This window comes from Acipenser ruthenus, chromosome 11, assembly GCF_902713425.1.
Source record: "Acipenser ruthenus chromosome 11, fAciRut3.2 maternal haplotype, whole genome shotgun sequence".
Taxonomy (NCBI): Eukaryota; Metazoa; Chordata; class Actinopteri; order Acipenseriformes; family Acipenseridae; genus Acipenser; species Acipenser ruthenus.
In genome coordinates, this window is record NC_081199.1 from 40,878,510 (window position 1) to 40,899,247 (window position 20,738).

Consider the following 20,738-nt stretch of genomic DNA (forward strand, 5'->3'; position numbering starts at 1 on the left):
GGCGACCTCCATTCCCACTGTCAAGTCACTTTTCTCCTCTTCTTTACACCTGCACAAAGGACTCCCTGTTGCCTACCAGCTAACACTGCCAACACAGCACAGCCAGGATTCAAACCTGTGAGATTACCTGACACATGCTTCACTCCACAGGGTAGTGCCTTTACTGGGTAACCCTCTGCACCCTCAGGACCCTTATCTTGTTATCTTCACAGAAAATATTGATTCAAATATTTGAGCCTCTGAAGTCCACGCCCTGAATTCACATGTCTTTAAGACACCCCGTTACACAAATGTTTGGGAACATAATAAGTAAGTTGTCATGTTCGAGAATTCTTAATTGGATCCTTCAATATGTGTGTTTTGCGTGTGCCACTGTCAAGAATCCACTGTGCCGTGTGACAGAGACACCGTTATTTTATTATTAGGTTTATGTAGAAGAATAATCTGTCACCATTTCTCCTGCCTGGGATGTGGGTTTTCCTGTTAACTTCTAGTCAGTGATTTACATTGTTTGAAGTTTTGCACATCTCTTGACAGTGTCAGTTTGCACATTTATGGTAAACACATAAATGTGCCAGTGACCAAGGAAACCGACAAGGAAGAGAACATAACATTTGCATCACAGGTTCTACAAAAAAAACAAGGAAGCATAAGCAAGAGGAGGGCTTAAGTAGATATTGAAAAGACAAGATAGACTCAGAAAATAAAATGCTGTCCCTTTATTTTTTCTAAATTAAAATTCTTGACCATAAATCTTCGTAACTGAATTTGAAACTGAAACTGAATTCCACCACGACTAACGTATATCTTTCGAAAAGCGAAAAATCCCCAGATCCAACAGTACTGTCGAGAGATCGCGAGCAGGTCTTAATTTAACTTAGAAATTGCTTGTCTTGCGATGAATTCGCGAGAGTTGGCAATGCTGGGTGGGCAAAGCGGGAGAAAAATAAATTATATTTAGAATGCAATTTCCCACTGAGAGCCTAATTCTCTGCGTTTGGCTTTTTAAAAATACAACAGCTTTCATAACTGTGAGGCTTGTGACAATTTAGGATGCAAAGTAGGCAGATGAAATGCATATAAAGTTTATTAGCAGCAAATCTGGCAAACATGACAATATATTGTCACAAGGCTTGTATAATTAAGCAATAGAGGGCATGAATATCTGGTATTTAGGGTTTTGTGATTTTTTCATTTTAAAGTGATTGGAGCTATATAAATACTGTATATATAAAATTGCAAATATGTATTTTCATTTAAAACATGATATTTGACACTACTCTAGGTAGCGGACTGTGTTGTGTGATACACTGTCGTTACGGATTCTGTCCTGTGCCCTGTCAGTGAGATAAGATGAGGTTCAAAGATTTAAAATCACAAATGCAGACGAGCCTGGCTCTTTTGCACAGTAGTTAAGATGCTTGCTGGCGGAATATTCCAACAGTTAACTGTAGGACTGCACATTTTCTGATGGTGTCAGTAACAGTGTCATAGTGTGATCATGCTATAGTGTCGCACTTATCAAAATTTAGTATTGTTGAAGCATAGCCGAGTGTAATAAAGCATAATAAAAACATGGTACAGTCCAGAGAGGTGAAGCCGAGAGAGGCATGGTAAATGCATAGTACAACCGTGTGAAAATCATGGGGCAACAAGCAAAAAGACTGTACAAATTTACTGGGTCAAACTTTTAAAAGGGAATAGAAAGTGGTGGATGATGTATTATAGTATCATAATTAATCGCAATGCCCCCAAGTCTACATCCCCTTCCTCTGGTTTCTGTTGTTTTCTTTACTAATGGCAACAGAGTGTGAGTCACACTTCAGGTTTCTGTATCAAATGTATTGATCAAAACAACAATATGGATCAATAGGTTTCTTGTATCATAACAGTTACTCCAGAAATAAAAGCGTTTTGCATCTGTTAAGTGCAGGATAGAATGGAAGGCACTAACTCCCTGTGAAGCTCTCTATTACACTAAATGTGTGTGTGCTTGGCTGTTATTTCAGCTTCCTGGAGACTTTAATTATCACTATGATAAACAGTAAACACTGTCATTCTTCATAAGTCAGAATGAGGACAGCAGGCGCTTAGTGAATTCATTTGCTCTTTTACTGTATAGTTACTTTGTTAGCATTACAGTTACAGCTGAACAGTTTGTTCCAAGAGAGTGGTTATTGTGGTGACACAGCCCACACATCCATGTGGCTTCTTGGCCTGGTCCCTTGGGACATATTCCAAAACATGAACCCAGTGAGACTGATGTGGGGACTGCATGGCAGCCACACAGTTCAGCAAATTGGAACGATGGCATGTACTATATCTTCATCCTTTGAGACTTGATGAAACAGGCTGTCCATTGTGCAGTCATGTCCCAGATTAATCAGCGTTGACTGTGCAGTGCAGCCACAGTTATTTGTGCTTGGGTGGCATTCTTCTTGCAACAGTATGATTAAAAACAGCATCTAAGAACTTGTCCTCGGAGGTCACATCTTGAAACTGCATTGGTTAGCAGCTGTTTTTCGCGGAGCAGAATGGAGCTCACAGTTTTGACACTATGCTTCAAACAGGAAAGCTCTACAAAATTATAATTGATGACCATTTTAGAGCGAGTTAGCTCGGTTTCGAATAGGTCCCTCAATGCTAGAAAACGCCATTAGGATTGTGCCTCTAACTTAATTGCACTGCTGACATTCCACCCACACCCCTCATGGGGAAAGTGGTTCAATTATAAAAAGCTTTGTAAAACCTGCAATAGAAGTGTTCCTTTACTTATTTGTTGCGAGCCATCTTCAGGGGACCACTAGCTGCTTCCAGCCATCAATCTCCCTGTAAGAAGAGAAGGAGTTTCACTGACAGGCTCTTCACACCTGCTAATAAACAAAGTTCAGTGCATTATCTTCTGCGGCTTCAAAGCTGTGGAAAACTTTAGAATCAATTGCTGTGCTACGTATATCCTTTGGAATATTTTTAAAGCATTAGTAAATGTTCTTATTGCAGTTTAAACTTGTTTAAATATAATGTTCAGAGAGTTTTTACATAATGTATTAAGCAATTCTAAAGTGTAATCAAGTACTGCATTTATAAATGTACACCTTTCTGCTCAGAGCTAAAACCTGAATAATAAAGCATACTGAATGCTGGTGTATTAAGCCCAATCATGTCAGTTAAGGGATTTTTCACGTTCTGGTATATGCACAGAACCACTGGGGAAGAAGATGACAACCTTCACGCGGTCTTTCCTGTTACGTGGTAAAACACAACAAATGTCATCAAGACCCGGGACCCAACGACCCACCTCGGGATGTGTGTTGACACGCTTTGACCCGAGTTGAGAGAGACAAAATGCATGACAGACTTTTCATAAGCCAACGACATAACAAACAGCCATGCCTGCTAGAAGGTTTCACTTCCGTAGGGAACATTTCTGTTTATTCTGTTTAGCCATACTTTTGTTGATTGAAACAAACCATGAGCCAGATTGCGGCAGGGATGAAGAAACATTTGCTCCAATCAACATTTGGGCCGATGGTTCAATCCAAAGACGCTTGGATGGAAGCGTCCATAACAAGCTGCTTCCAGGGCATTGATACATGCATTGTGTACTTGCGTTTTTCACCCAGGTCAACCCTGCTTTATCAAAAGCAGCGTTTAATCGCATACCCGACCCACATGACACCGGGTCTGACCTGGGTAGAACATGCCAGTGTGAAAGGGGCTTATGAGTGACAGGGGATGTTGTAACACTACCATTGCAGATTCTGATTTCTACAGGTGAGACGCTGTTACAAGCTCTTTAAATGCTTGTGCAAACAAGCCTTGCTCTTTCATACAGTGTTTAAAAGCTCTTATGGCGTGAGTGGTTGCTGGTTTGCACCCAGCGTCAGTCCTGTTACATTTGCAGGGTGTGTTCAATTTCAGCGTTCAAGTTCAATACCTGCCAGAGAAAGTTAAAATAGCATGTGAGACTGGCAGTGCTAAGAAAACAGGAACATTGACCATAAATTAAGCAAAGCAGTGGTTAAATACTGAGTACAAATAATTCAAATAGCTGGTATTTTATTCATCATTCAATAAACGATATGTTTAATGAAGGGATATATATCTTACATCAATTCATTACATCACTGCTGTGCGTCAGAGTTCGTCTCCTCCTCCCCAGCCTCCACCTGCTTTTTGGTTTTGTCTAACGGGGAGGGCAGCTATCCTGCCCCCCTGCCCAAGGCTTCCTTAAGGTCAGACACGCCACTCATCTGCTAATGGACAGGGCCAAAGAATGTAGTGAAAAAATATGTTCAATGTAGTAGTGTTCTCTAGTCTAGGCTTTTAAATGAATTACTCTGAAATCAGAACAAAAACAGTAGTGAAATTGTACAAAGAGAAAACACCATGCGTCACATGTATAATGTATGCTCTTCTGTGCCTGTTCTGTGCCATTCTATTCCAATGTGCTGCGTTACATGAAAAATGCAGCTCAGACATGTTTCGTGGGTATGGTACTGTAATCTGCTGCAGTCAGAAAGGATTTGGTCTCTTTTCTTTTCAGAGTTATTTATACTATTCTGTTTGGTACTGTACTTAAACTAGGCTTTGATTGTGTATTTAATTAGTAATTATAACACTGTTATTAACAATTTAATTTCAACATTTTTACTTGATTAGAAAGATCTTGTTCTTTGCTTGCTTTTTTACTTTAATTGGGGGTATGCAGATTTTTCAAGTACAGTACTACACTTTAGATTTAGAAAGTTCAAACTTCTGCTTCCTGGTATACTATCACTTTCTTGGACCATGGAAGTGAGGTCAAAGAGCTGACCTTCAACATAGGAAGTCAAAAGGTCTCAGGAAACCTTGTTACCATAGCAAAAGAATAGCATAGTAAAAGCATAGTAAAGCATAGGTGATCACTGTAAAGAATTCTAAAAACCATGGTAAACTGTGCTGAATGCATGATATAATAATTGTAAAACTGCAAAATAACTGTGGTAAATGTTTACATGGGAGAAGCAGTTAAAGAAATGTGTCAGATTGCATTGAAAGCTATGGCTAGGAGATGCATGACTGCTGCTCAGCTGCACATGGGTGCTTCGGGAGGGTTACATTTCTAAATAAATTAAGTTTAATAAATAAAACAATAGAAAAGAAATGTATTGAAAATATCTGTGGAACCAGCCCCTGGCATTTTTCATTTTACGCTTTCGACATTAGCTGCTTTTATACGAAATAGAAAAGTAAATAAATATTAGCTCCAAACTAGAAGACGAGCACAGTAGGTGTCATAGAAACGGGACCTTGGGCTGTTAGGATGCATGTTTAATGTGAGAGAAAGCAGCAACAGCCCCACTGAGCTATTAGGGGAGATGCGCTGAAGAGTTTTGACACTAATGGGAGCTAATAGGGAAAAATAGCAATTGAATAAAGAGATGAGGATTCAGCAGGCAACCTGCAGGGTAACTAGTGGGAAAAAGTGCACCTAGTAGCAAACTGAGGTGCATATCCAGCACGTTCAGTAACTCCTAATGCATTTTGTAATTCAACGTGTCCAAATTGTAGTGCAATTTCTTGTTTTTGTTCTTTTTTGTCTGCTATACTAAGGATGCCCTACAGGTGGTGCTGAGGTTTTGGCTTGAAGCAAACCAACAACCTCTGGGTCTTTTAACAGACACACGTTAAAGTCTTTTAGGTTTTGGAGTTGCTGGACTATTTGAGATACAGACACACTAGCTATCGGGATCTCACGTGTCAGCGGAAAGTGAGAATTCAAAGAAGCAGGTGTAAGGAGGCTGTGTGGTCCAGTGGTTGAAGAAACACTGGCTTGTAACCAGGAGGTCCCCGGTTCAAATCCCACCTCAGCCACTGACTCATTGTGTGACTCTGAGCAAGTCACTTAACCTCCTTGTGCTCTGTCTTTTGGGTGAGATGTAATTGTAAGTGACTCTGCAGCTGATGCATAGTTCACACACCCTAGTCTCTCTGTAAGTCACCTTGGATAAAGGCGTCTGCTAAATAAACAAATAATAATAATTTAAAAAATTATAATTCCTTAGAAAGTGTTATTGTGGGATATAAAGCAATAACAATCTTCAAATATAAATGTTGTGGCTGATGTTACAGTATATGTGTCATTTGCTATCTAGTTTTACTGGTAGGCCTGTACTGTATGTGTGTGAATAGCATTCGTACAATAATAGCTTTACTGTAACTATAAACATGTGATAGAGATCAAAGAAGGGTTATTACAGAAGTCTTATTGGATTATTAATGTGTCGCACCAAGTCTCTGCCAATAGGTTCAGCAGAGAGCGGACAAGCCCCAGTGGACTCACACAGACCCAGATCCAACCCAGTCACATTTTTCCAAAGAAATAAAAAGAATGCTGTTTCCATGGTATATCTGTAATTGAGCCTCCAAGCTCTAGATGCCGTGTCCAGGTGTTTCTATGCTGTTATAGAGCTGCAGTGTGTGGTCGCTTGCTATTAGTGAAGACCAATAGAGGCTGCATTTGTTTGTCCTTGCCCTGCAATGAGAATTCCTTATCAATGTTAACCACGGTTAATTTGTACATTGCCGATTCTCAAGCTTTTTATTTATTTTTTCATTTGTATACTACTCATTTACTGAGCCTTCGTCCAAAACTTGAAACACTTAATCATGAATGATCCTGTTAAACGATTATGCTGTATGGTTAAAGCACAATACCTGCTGTTATGATAACATCCCAAGTCATTTTGTATTCTTTCCTTCTATTACTCAAATCCATGCCTCAGGAGACAAACTTCTTGGCATATCCAGAGAGGAAAAGCAGCAGCAAAGTGTCCCAGACAGAATGTTGTGGTCATGTTGGTTCCATTTGCTTTGGAAATGACTAGGTGGGCAGCAGAAATCTGTGTATGACTGGATTACTTAATTGTTGGAATGATATAAGTCTATGTTTTCACCAAGTCTTCAATTTTTATAGGAGTGGTATAACACTTCTAAAATGTTGCATATTTTTCCAGATAAGATAAATAATGTATATTCCACTAGTGAGTAGAATATAAGAACAAGCAACATATTTGTGTAGGTTTTGCCATTCAGTAGAGTAAGGTTCTACTTACTGTATGCAGGTTCCTTAAAAGCAGTCCATTTAAACTACCCACCATTGCTAAATCAGGCAGACCCAACATCTTGTAACCAAAATCAGGTGTCAGGTTCAAACCTGGGATCTGCTTCTAGCCATTAATAGGATGAGCAGAAAAGCTGAAGAAAAAAAAAAAAAACCTGTGGCAAAATGGCCCTTGAAGCAGGCTGCTTCAGTGACTGCCCTCGGAGTTGCACCCTGGGAAAAACAGTGGCAGGTCCAGCTGTCTCTGGAGAGCCTTGTCCTTCACTGCCTCGCTCCTCACAGGGCTCGGTTTCACAGGAACAGCGGGAGCAGGTAAGACAACATGAGCGTTTCTGTAAAATTACAGGACATTTGGGACTCTAGTATAAACTGAAGTATTACTGAAGGAAACTTAATAGTAAAATAGTCTCAAATGTGGATAAGACTTCAAGTTTGTGAAAGAATTTGACTCTGTTTCTGTAGAACCCTGATTGAGGGCATTGCCATGTGGCAGTAGACTGTGTATTGAGAAGGTAGAAGCTGCTGTGCAGTCATGGCCAGCTACCAGATGTGAAGGCCTGATAATCAGGGTTTTATTGTGATTAAAAAGTTTTTTATAGCTATGGATGAATAAACAGTGTCTATCCTTTTATCCAAGGATACTTACAGAGACTAGGGTGTGCGAACTATGCCGCAGAGTCACTTACAACAACGTCTCACCCGAAAGACAGAATACAAGGAGGTTAAGTGACTTGCTCAGGGTCACACTGTGATGACTCAGGTTAAAAAGGGTTTGCAATTAAAATAATGGAGTGGTAAATTACCTATAATTCATGACTAGAGTTGTTTTTTTGTTGTTTTTTTCAACAGTAAGATAATAGCGTTGGTCATAGCGCTCACTGTTAACCCTAGATACACTGTATATGTATTCCCTGCGTGTGTTATGCCCTGCATATGCCAAATGGTCAAGCAATGTTATACAGTTATCCTGCTTTGTAATACATAGAGTTATGTGTAGATTTAGTTTTGGGGAACAAGTATTTTATAAAGAAATTGCTATTTATAAGTAAAATGCTTAAGTTTAGTAACGTCAACATTTTTGTGTGATTATCCAGCTACATAATAATTATACATAGAAACTATTTTTGTGACCAAACTTCAATTCATTTAAATTGCTTGGACAAGTGCAGAGGTGGTTAAATCTATAAGGTTATTTAACATGTGAAACAATTACCCTCAATTAAAACTAGATTGGAGATGGTATGGGAGCATGGAGGTTTAATACTAAATAAGATGGTTCTATAATATGAATCAAAGCTTTTGAATTTTTGAATTTTCCACAACCATATTTTAAGTTCAGAGTAATTTTTACTTTGACTGGCACTTCAGTAATCTCGGCATCATCCACCAGACCATTGGAATTTAAGCAGTACATAATTCTACTAGTGTTAAAACTGTAAAGACTCAAATATCTGCTGTCTCAAACATAAAAGCCTGTTTCTTGTTCCGTTGCAATGAGGTAAACCTATTGCTTGACCTTGCAGCAAGGTGACATATCCGCAGCTAATTCATTCTGTGCAAATGTATCAAACACCTCCCATAGCATTGAGCTGGCATTGGCTATCTCATACAGACAAAGGGACACTGTTTAATCGAATTAAACCTATTCTTTCAAGATCACTGGCGTTTGACAGTGCATATCGTACCTTGTACCCTAGAAAAGTATCAGCTTTTACCATTGGGAGGCTATTGTTTACATCACATTTAAAATCCATTGTTGTGTTCTGTAAGGGATCAAATTGATCCCAAATCATAACAATGCTTATAGGAGACTGGCATAACGAGTTCTGTCAGCATGGCTGTATATTAAAGGAGGTTTGTAATAATCCTTTTTCTTTTAACTGTTTCCAATCCCATTATCTCATGATACATGTTCTCAATAATCATGTATTACTGTTTCTGCACTCTGGAATATTTACCATTTCAATATAGTCACATGCATATTTCGGGGCAGTCTGAGCAAGGTGAAATTCATACAAATGTGCAGTCATTTGTTAAGGTTTGCTCTGAAACAGTGCTACAAAGGTAAAATATGGTAGTGACTTTATTAAACATTCCAAATATCTGTGGATGCAGAACAGAACACGTAATTATTTACAACATATATCATTGGATAACAACAGTGATTTTGTTATTTCAGAGGGTATTACTTTAAATTTACAAAACCCCTACTCTTAGAGTAAAGAACAGATTCTGATTAGCAACAATGCTATCCATTACATGTATCGCTTCTAGCTCGGGAATCAGAGTAAACCATACAGTAGAAGAGAATGAGCTGTAAAATAAGAACACTTACTGCTTTCCACGTTTACTTTTGACCCTGGTGCGGGTGAGGTTTTGTGTTCTTTTGCAAGCATTTTGCTTGATAAGAGGCTGCATGGAGGCCAGTGTGAGAGAGCCTGCAATCTCCCACCTGCTGACTATGATAACACAGTAAGTTTATTTGCCTGCATCCCTTCCACGCTCGCTTGTCTTTCTACTGGCTTACTCTGCTTTTACACCAGGCCCTCACTCATCTCTTTCAATCACATTCAGCCACCCTGTGAATTGACATGTCTCCTTGTGCTTTGTTTCTTTTGCCCATGTGGGTTTATGGTGTAAAGGATGTTGCGTGATAGCCAGCCACATTCAAGTTTACCACTTTATGGTAAACTTGAATGTGGCTGGCTAATATGGTAAAGCATATTTAAAAACATGGCAAACAATCGTGTACTATAGTAAATGCATAGTTGAACTACTGGAAAACAGCTAAATTCCTGCACAAATTTCTGTGGAACTATTAAGGTTAATGTGGCATTTTTTTCCCAAGATGGTTTCAAATAAAGATGTACTGTTTTGATATGCAAGGACAAACAAGTCCAACCAATAAATTGCAATCATGAGTAAATAGGTTGCAATTCTGGAATAGATGTCAGCTGTTTTGGACCAAGACAGATAAGGAAAATGTAACTGTGCAATTTTACACACAACGGATATATATATATATATATAGTTTATTCATATAAATATAAATGTAAATTCACTGTATTGTTATCACAAACAGAAGAGTCCCCTCAGCCAGCTGGTCCTGAAGCTCTCTCACCGCACCGAGCCACACTAACACCAACCAGCTTCTGACAGCACTACTCCAACACACACAATCAGAGTCAACAAAATAATAGCAAAACATAAACAAGAATACCTCACCCATTGGGGGGACACACGAAAACACAAAGGCGAAAGACAGTAAACAGAGACAGACATTAGCAAAGTACAGGCTCAGTGAGCACAGTCTGGCCATCGAGACTGGCCAACACGGGACGACATGGCTGCTCAAAGAGGACAGGCTGTGTGACCACTGCCAGCTCGATCAAGGCGAGACATGGAAGACTTCTTCCCAAAAATACAACATCTCTGCACAGAATTCCCAGATCTGCCAGACCCAGAAAAACTCCCCATCCTCCTCGGAGAGCAGACAAGCTGTGTTCAAATAGCAGGCCAGTACACAAGCCTGTCACAGCCTGAGGGAGAGAGAGTGAACACTGGGGCTCTTCACACAGGGAGCATACATGCCAACAGTCCCTATATGGTCGGGACAGTCCCGATTTCCTAGCAAATGTCCCGCGTCCCGATGCATAGGAAGAAAGTCCCAGTATTTACCCATAGAAAAAAAAAAAAAAAAATTCTGCACAGTAGAGTTAGTGAAAACAACGGTTAACACATCTGCTGATCACTAACTTATACAAAGGTAAGAACGCTTCATCATGTCTATTTTTACTGTCATGGTGGTGGTGTGGTGTTGAGTTGGGGGGGGATACGTCTATTATATGATAATGAGTGCTTTTTGCGTATGACCCCTCCCATGTGTGTGATGCAAATGACCCCCTCCCCGGGGCGAGCATCCCGCTGAACAGTTTCCAAATGTTGGCAAGTATGAAGGACAGAGGGAGGAGAGAATAGTATATATTATTATTATCATTATTATTGCTGTTTGAAACTGTTACTTCAAATGTTTTATTGTTGTAAATGTGTTGTAAACTGTTGACTGATTGATTGATTGCATGCAAATTGATGTATGTAAAATGACAATTGTCATCAATGCTTGCTTTGGCAATACCAAATACTGAGCATCATGCTAATAAAGCACTTTGAATTTGAATTTGAATGGCTAGTACGGAACAAAGCCTGGCCAGCTACGGAAATGGCGTAGACTTCAGTAACCTGGCACTTCCAAAGCGGCACACTGCAGTTGCAGATCATTCTCAGACATAGAAAAGGAGCATCTGTAGAAAAAAAAAAAAGAATGCACTACCCAATCCCACGCTTCACTAATCCCCCATGCGCCACGGTGTACAAATACAACGCAGCTTCAAGCACCGTGCCTGTAAAAACCTGTACGCTCATTTCCTCTACCAAATAGGTGGAATCAGACTACATTACGTTCAGTGAGTGCGCGCGGAAAAGGCTTTATTTACAAGGTCTGACAACCATGTGACCGCTCTTCCCTCTGCACTTTACCTAAGCGTAACGACCTGCAAAGAGTAATTATATCCGCTGTACATTTTACGTAAGGGGTTTTGTGAATGTCCAATCCCGCATCTCCGTTGGCCTTTTGTGCGTGTCTGCGGATTTAATTTTTTGGTACCGAGCGAAGAGGAGATGCACACGGCACTCGAGTGAGGTAACGCTATAAAAAACCCGATTTGTTTTCAGTCCCTCTCGCAATACGGAACCGGCTAGCTAAACCATAACAACTCCGGGTAGCTTCCTGGAACAATCATATTTTAACAATTATATTTATCACTAAAATATCTGTGCCGCTTTTTTTCAGTAAGAGCTAAGTCGAGTCTGTGCTAGTTTAAAAAGAATGGGAAAGTCGACTTGCTTAATAAATCAGAAAGCAATACTAATTAGTATAAGAAACTTGATTTGAAAAAAAATCCTAGACGGATGAGAAAACGGGAAGTTATTTGTTTTTTATGTATTTATACGTTTATAAGTAACGTAACGGGAGCGCTAGCCTGCTGCAGTTGACGTGGTTTGTGGATGGGGGAATTGCTCATCATCTTAAACGTGTTGTTGGTACACGTGTGTAGTCATAAAGAACACACATTATAATGTTGTGTTTTTGTTGTTGTTTAATATTTTACTATGAATACCATTTAAACGTCCTTATGGTGTTTTATTTTATTGCTCTAAATTCCAGATGGTAAATTCATGTATTCTTTTCGAATTACTTGCATGACATTGCACCTTGCGTACGCTAGACACAGGCCGGAAAAAACTCATCACTGACTCCGGTTGAAAAAGATGTCAGTATGATTGAATCGGCACTGTATAGAAAGCATAATGAAGCGATTAAACAGTACCTATGAAATCTATATATAATAGGTATTTCTATTTTAAAGGGTTTTAGTTAAAGCAATATGATTCGGAATGGGAAATCTATTTTGCTCTGCATTCCACGTTTTCCTATTTAACTCTAGGCTTTTATAAGGCCGTATATTGCATTTAAAATGGTCTGTCGTGTTTTTATACACACACACACACACACACACACACACATTTAGTTGCTTAAGAAATTTTATTTCGCAACGATATTACATTGTTTGCCTTGAATAGTTTTAATCGCTGACTCAAAATTGAAATCCCCCAAGTTCCAAATAGCTGTAGCCTTTAGGTTGAAATACCTTTATTTTAAGAAAAGAAGCATTAATGGTATTTTGCGAGTGTTTATACATTTCTAATTTGAAGCTAAATAAATACAGGCCACTGTTAGAAAATACAATGTTGAGTATTTACTTATGAGAAAAGTATGGGACAAATAGTTTAGAAGAAATGTCAACAAATGTGTGATTGAGCATGAGTGTTCTCTACAAAAACTGCTCTGGCCACACACAATTTTATTTTAAGCCCTAATACTAAATACAGAAAAAAAAAAAAAAAAAAAAAAATCAAGATTCAGACTGGTGTTGGAGTTCTTGTTACATTGCCTAAGTACACAAAACATTTTATTCTACTTAAGTATTTTGCAATGAGTTGAAGTTACAAACAGGCCTAGGGTTGGAGATCAGAGGCATGCTGTGCAAGGAGAGGCTGGTTGCAAATGTAAAGTTAATCTGTTAGTTGATGAAAAACATCATTATTATAAAGGAGCATATTTTTTGTTTTGCCTGGCATTGTATGTGTTGAATTTATTATTATTATTATTATTATTATTATTATTATTATTATTATTATTATTATTATTAACCAGTGTTTAGTACAGACTAAGTACAGATTTAATTATTAAGGTGTTTTGTGTTGGTTGGTCTTAGGACACACCCACTGAACTCCCATCTGCAAGAATGAAAATAGTTGAATATAGTTCTGTTGATATTTTTTGTTGTTCTCAGCTGATCATGAGATCCTGGGATATAATCGGTTGACCTGAACAGTGTCAGATATAAACCGGCACTATTTCAAAGTCAAAATACTTGTTTAAAAAAAAAAAAAAAAAAACTTCACTCATTTGCGTGTGGGTGTGTAAAGCACACTAAGCAAATGCAATTTTAGCATACAGATGTATAGCAAAAAAGTCAGTTGCATCCTCATTGCTGCATACTGCACTAATTGTTGGAATGCAAGTTAGTTAGCTTGGCCATCTTTAAAGGCAGACTTTTTTTTTCTTTTCTTTCAATCAGTTATTGACAGATGACACACAACAAGCTTAGAACTGACAGACGTTACTGTCAAAGTCTTGTAGTTTACCTAATAACAGTGATCTAGAACACCTGAGTCAGATACAACTAAGCAGAAACAACACTAGGGAACTATGGAGAACATGCGTAAACGGATATTAAACACGTACACAAATGAATATTCAGAACATGTGGATGATAAATTCTGGATGTGAAGGAGTTGTGTCTCCGTACCTCTGCCCCCGACAGATGATCTGGCAATTTCCTGAAATTTGTGTACTGTAAAGCAAAACAATTTCGTGAGCCAGAAATGTTTGCTAATTTCGCGTTTATTAAAAATCCACAAAATTAATGCGCTGTGAAATATATTATTCATACATGTGCTGTACTTTAAAAGAAAAAGAAGCTCAAACATTTATTGCAGCAAAAATTGACTTTGAAAGCTATTAGCAAAATTAAGTTGCCGCAAAAAAATCCTGCTTTACAGTATCAGCAGCACAGTGTTGGGGATTAATAACAATCTTGCATTAGAAATTAAATATGAAAGTGCCCTGGAATCCAGAAAAATACATCTGTGAGGAACTGTGGCAATGTGCCCTGCCCTTGTGTGCGTTTACATGTTGTATGTTGCGTGTTGTGTGTTAAATGTTGGTGTATTGTAGTTGGTACACGGGATATAAATGGGTGTGTGCAGCACAAGTATTTAAATTGTATAATTATATTTAGGCACGGGATTGCACGTGCATTTAAAGTATAGTATGTGAGCATGGGGTTGCACAGAATTAATTCACGTGCTGGGATTCAAGTGAATAATTAATTAGTAATTGAATCCCAGCACAACAGCATATATAGATGCACATTTCTTTCACTCAGGGTTGGGTGTTCGGTGAGTGGAGAACGGGATTGGAGACGGAGGTAGTAATTGTAAAAATAATAGTTAAATCTGCTCACCGTGTTTTGTCTGTAGTCCGTTTTGTTTGTCTGTTTATTTTGGCCTCAAGCGCCGTGTCCTGTTTTGTGTTTGTATGTTACAACCTTTTTATTTTCTGTTCTGTTTATTAAATGCTGAGCGAAACCATTCACCATTGTGAATTTAACAATTTTAATGCGGTTTTAGGCTATGCTGACTTTAAATAAACAGTCATTATAATAAAGGAGAAAGTGTCTATCTATCAAACACCTCAAGTCTCATGTCTGAATTGTGACCCAATTGGGCATTGTCTGTCACTCTCGCCGTATTAAAATCTCTTGCACTGGTATCCGCACACATGCACCAGTCCCAACTGAATTCATCCGAGAGTGGTTATCTCCTGCACAGCAAGGCCTGCAGTACGGCAAAAATGATTCAAGGCTGTAATGGTAAAATCATAGCATGTAAATCGGGTAACTGCTTTATAAGCATCTGTGCTAATTATGTTTCTTGAATACTTTTCAGACAAATCCCTTGGTTTGGTGGCACATTCAAAAATCATTGCACTTTTATACAGTACAATACTGTTTCACAAGCCAGAAAGGCAGTGTTGTTGAGTTAAATATAATTCTGTGTGTTCATTGTTAAGATTAAATTTGCTTCAAAGAACTGCTTTGTGTTGAGAATAGGTAATATTGTACATGTACATTGTTCAAGTGTCATATTGTATTTACATGCAGCTACAGTTCCCACTGCTAGGAACTCGGACCACGTTGGGTCCTTGTATTATATCTTGTCATTAGTGTGTTGTTCTGTTTGATTTAGGTTTATTGCATCTGTCCACAGACAAGTGATGAGTCATTTTCAGAATCTCCTGCAGTTCTTATGCAAAGTTTCCTCCCAAAATCTTTGGGATGAGCTGTACAGTAGCCTATGGGCCTGATTCACAGAGCATTGTGCTAAATTACAGTAACACATGTTGTTTTCCTAAGTGAAAATAATAAATAAAAACATTGATGTTAAAAAGCTGCTAATAAATCATTGTTCATTTAGGAACACTGCACAATACAAGCGCCTACGTGTTTCTAGTTAGTTCTGTAACATAAGCTTCCACAAAAAAAGGGTGCAGACTTAGCACAGTGGTGTATGTGCTATATTTGGATGCTTTCAGACATTGATTGGCTTGGAAGGAAAATGTCTCTCTTTACAGTAAGTCTTCATGCTTGATTTTATGCTTATCAGGCTCAAAACATGTTGGTGCAAGAATAATTGCAATGAACCCATTCATTGAGAAGTGTTGTAATGCCCCATAACCTCTGTGCAGCGCGGTTTTTAATGTCCAGTGAACCTGCGCACTCTAGCTGTGCAGTTGCATAGTAACAGTGTGACTACGAGAGACAAATAAAGCGGGTACAAGACATTTTGAGCAAGTTGTTATTTTTTTTTATAGTAGTTTATTTACAAATGTGTTACTATTACTACTGCTAATCGAGTCAAAGGCAATTTGAAGTTGCCTGTTTCCTTAACCAGCTGCTAACAGCAATGATTTGACTAGATTAACACTCAGATATTTATGGCTTAATAATAGTGAGCATTTCACTTTATTGGATCATTGAAGTTAATCCCAGTTTGCATAATATTGACTTCATTTAATGGGCTCAATTTGAGAAATGGGCCATGCAATTATATTGCAATGATTTTTCAATACTGAAAGATTTATTTGATGCAAATGTAATACTTTTTAGAAAAATTAATTCTGTAAAAATCACGTTTTCTAGTTGTAGAAAAATGATTACCAGTTATACAATAATGTGATTGAAATGATGGACTATTTGTTAGGATGTTAATGATGTAACTTGAGGAGTGCATGTTCCCTATGTTTAAACCAGGACTTTCTTGGAATCCATATGAATCCTCTCTGGTAACAAGTCAGCAATCGCTATGTTCTTCTTTGCAGCTACAGTATCGGTTTCAGTAGAACAGAAAAACTCATTTCAGAATCAGCAACAACTTTATTTAATTTTTTTTTATGTGACCTAACCATTAGTTACAAAAAAAAAGTCATTGGAATGTCACAATGTAGTTAAGCGGGCAATTTTAAACTAAATGGTGCAGATAATCAGTGCTAGCACTTTGATCACTGCTAGTGTTAAAGATGTGCAAGAGATTGAGACCTTGTTAGCTGATGCATTTAAGAAAATAAAAAAAAGTACAAAACTCTTCAGCTATTAGTTGCTGAGTCTTAAAACAGATGCAAGCATTAAAATGCCAGTAATTGTTATGTAGCCCCATTACTAGTAACTACAGTAGGGATAACGGACTAGTCGAATAGCAAAATGACAGACGACCTAATCGCGCGTCACAGGATTGTGAAGCGTGGGGTTTCAGATGGACGGAAGTGCAGTTGCATTTGGAAATCATTACCATGGAAATTGCATGTTACAAATTCTAAGCCATTTTAAAATATAGTGCTATAACAGCATAGTATTACGAAACAGTATATTCCCAAATAGAGCCCCATACATATCACATTTGAGATTTATTATTTAGCAACTAGTAAGCCAAATAGTCATTCTAGCCCTACTAGTAACTGTCCTAATGGTAGTTTTTTTTTTTTTTTACCCTATATAACCCAATTACCCCCCTCTCTTTTTTATTTTATTTTATTTTATTTTTTTAAGAGTTAACCGCATTTCACCAGAAAATGCTGTCAAAAAGAAGTTTAATCTAACTCAGGCAGTTATCCTTCGTCCATTTCAGAAACTGGTTAAAGTCAGAAAAAAAGGCAGCGATATCAGTCCCCCCCCCCCCACCCCCTCCCCCCAAATATATCCTTCAGCAATAATAATACAAACATAACGGTGGCTTCTGCAGAGTAAACGCCGAGGGTAGTGTGGAGTTGGAATTGACTCAGTCAGGGACACAAGTAAAGGTATTTTCTTCCAATGAAAAACACAACTGAACTATTTTCTTAGAAATGAATCAAGACAACTCATTTCAAGTTTCACCTTTCATTACTTTAGCCTAATGTATAGTATTTGCTGGATAGTGATTTCTAATACACTGGTAGTAGAATAATCGCACGTCACATGATTAGGGAGTAATTGTGAAGCGTGCATGGATGGAAATGCAGTAGCAGTTCAATCCATTCATAATATAAATGACATTTTAAAACCATTCATAAATAGATTTTTTGAAAAGCCAAGCAGTTTTACAATATATGTAGGGCACGAACAGCAAAGTGTTATGAAACAAATAGTGTGTTCACAAATAGTGCACCAGCCATTATCAAAAACATGATTTATACATGATCAAATACATGATTTTATTACTGTATTTCTTTTTAAACTAACAAATACAGTTGACCTATTTGCCTATTTTTATTTCAGCATTTTGACTCTGTCAAATTTTTGACTCTGTCTTTTTACCCCTACACTGTAATACTTCAGTTCAGCTTTCAAGGTTCCAGAATGGCTGTTTAAATGGTATTATATAATGTAACGGTATTGCAGGCTACTGCCTCTTATCCTTATTCTTCTGTCGGGACGTTCTTTTGTTTTTGTATAGTGCAATATATTTTTTCTTTCTGATTACCTAAATATCATTAAACTGTTACCAGATTTAGATAACAAACTGGGAATAAATCCCACTCTTTAAGTAAATGTAGGTGTACACTCAATAATGTTTCTTCAAGTCTACTAAAGCTAGTCAGTTGGCTGGGTTTCTGTATTAGCTGAGCCTTTAAAACCAATTGGAGAACTTGGTGCAGACTTCCCCAAATTATTCAAATATGTGTGTTTTTCTGTATAATCCAATTTACTGTACACTACAGCTTTAATACCTAGTTAACGTTAATGAACATCCCACATAGTGCCTTCCCTTAACCTTTTCAATCTTTTCTTCTGAGGATTTGTTTTCATGACAAGTAAAAAAGTTATGATGTCCTTTACTGTATTTATTTTAACACATTTTAGTTCTATGACTTTCAGTAATGTTAAAACATGCTTGAAAATGAACTAATTACACAGAATAAAGACTATTTTGTATCCTGTTTTATATAATCTTTGCATGTGCTTTGAAGGTAATGCTTCATTTGCTTAAGCTGACTTAGCCCTGTGGGCCTCCAGACTTTTTGTGCTGTCATTGGAAGTTGGTTTAACTTTTCAAACTATAAATCTTGCCCCAGCCTGTCCCACCCCACACAGAGCGGTGGACAGCTAGCATACCACACACTAGGACAGGTATGGAATAAGGAGGTAGGTGTTGGCAGTCTTACAAAGTTTGAGTCTGTCTGGTTGGCTTGACTTGTATTTGAACTGCACAGAATTGGGCTGTGACTGTACACAGCTCTCCAGTATTCAGGTTTCCAGATTCCAGTCTGACAGCTGTAAGCAATGAGACAGTGTAGCACTGCACATGAGGCACTAACTGGTTATACAACGTGGATCACATGTATGTCCTCTGCTATCTGATGTGTTGGCACCTGTTGAGTGTTTTAAGATGTAGAAGTATTGTCTGGCTTTCAGGCAGGGTAGACCTGTCCTGTACTGTCAGTGTAGTGGAGGAACCTACACTAACTAAGTACTTAAATAATTGAAGTGGATTTGCTAAGGCAACTGTAGTATTCTACCGGGAAGGTTTGGGTTTCATTTTGAAGGTCAGTGGCATGTTGTTAAATCAACGGGGTATGAAGATCTGTGTACACTTTTCTTTTATTTATTCTGATTTTGTTTTATTTTGAAATATGACATGCATTTGAAGCGGTATTGTATTTTACTCTACCTACATTTTTTTTTTTAATTGCAGGATTTCTATTAAACTACTATTCTATTCTTTTAGTGGCACAAACTCTTGAGTACTGTAGCTGCAATGAGAAATGTATGAGCCTGTGACTATGCCTTGTTAGATATGAGGGTTCCGATCTGTCTGTGACCGCCATGCCTGCTGTTCCTTAATTGGACCATTAGGAGCCAGTGTGGTGGTGTCCAGGGATGCCAAAGTAACTCCAATCTGCTCACATGCTGTTTTTGTAGGACATTTTCAGAGATGTTCCAGTGCAAAGTTGGGTTTTAAAGGAATACAAAAGTTCTAACTATACAGTAAACATCTCTTATGGGTTTAGTTTAATTAGCTTGACTGTGGCCCTGAAACATGTACAACTAATGTACCCATCTGTTTTCACTAGTCCAACAGTATATGTTTAATGGCGATTGCACAAACAGGTAACATCAACAAGTTATCCGGTAAGAGATAATTAGTAACATGTTCCATTATTTAAGATGGTAACTGCTTACTAGTAGGCATTGTGTAGCATAATTGAGCCTCGATGCATGACGTACAGGTTGGGTGTAAAAAGTGCAGTTTTCTGCACAGATTAGGCCCCTCAACAGTATTCCTTTTGAGTCCTGAGATGTGGAAAGCAGTAGGAACCTGTATTAAAGTTCTTGCAGATAAATTTACCCATCATTCGTAAACTGCCTGGTGTACAAGCCTAATTATCCGGGTGAGCAGTGGACCATTGTGTATTGTCTACTTTGATGGACATGCGGTATCATAAACCTTGCTTTTGCTCAACCAGAAGTAACGTACAGCAAACCTCATACAGTACAGTACTTGGCCCTGTGTCATGATTTTACTCTGGCTAAACTTCTTATTATAAACTTTAGTTTTGTCACTGAAGGCTTTGTGTCCCAAATTCCTTTTATTTATTTATTTATTTATTTATTTATTTATTTAATAAACTCGACACACATGCTTAAAATAATTATGAAACTGCCTAGTGTGTTTTTAAAAACAATTAAGGTGATGGTCATATGAAAAAGATCATGGGACTATACTATGAAGCCTAGTGTTGAAAGAGCTTATGATCAGAGATTAGGGAGCTAATACCATGCTTCTAGATATACAGTGCTCCCTCGCTATACCACCAACTCCAGGACCGATACCAAGCTGCAGCGGGGGTGGCAGTATAATGAGGGTCATTAAAAAAGACGGTAAACTACAACAACGGCACGTTGGCAATCCA

General features: G+C 38.1%; 1 protein-coding gene across 2 annotated transcripts in view; it reads left to right on the forward strand.

The window, feature by feature from the left end:
* The first annotated feature begins 11,525 nt into the window (after positions 1-11,525).
* The window catches only part of LOC117426886 (zinc transporter ZIP10), a 43,811-nt gene continuing 34,598 nt past the window's right edge, over positions 11,526-20,738 (forward strand). The window contains exon 1 of one of the 2 annotated variants that reach the window (XM_059033946.1): positions 11,526-11,804. The gene's annotated coding sequence lies outside the window, so the exon portion shown is untranslated. The remainder of the gene's footprint in view (positions 11,805-20,738) is intronic. The other variant, XM_034045055.3, reaches the window with a different exon arrangement.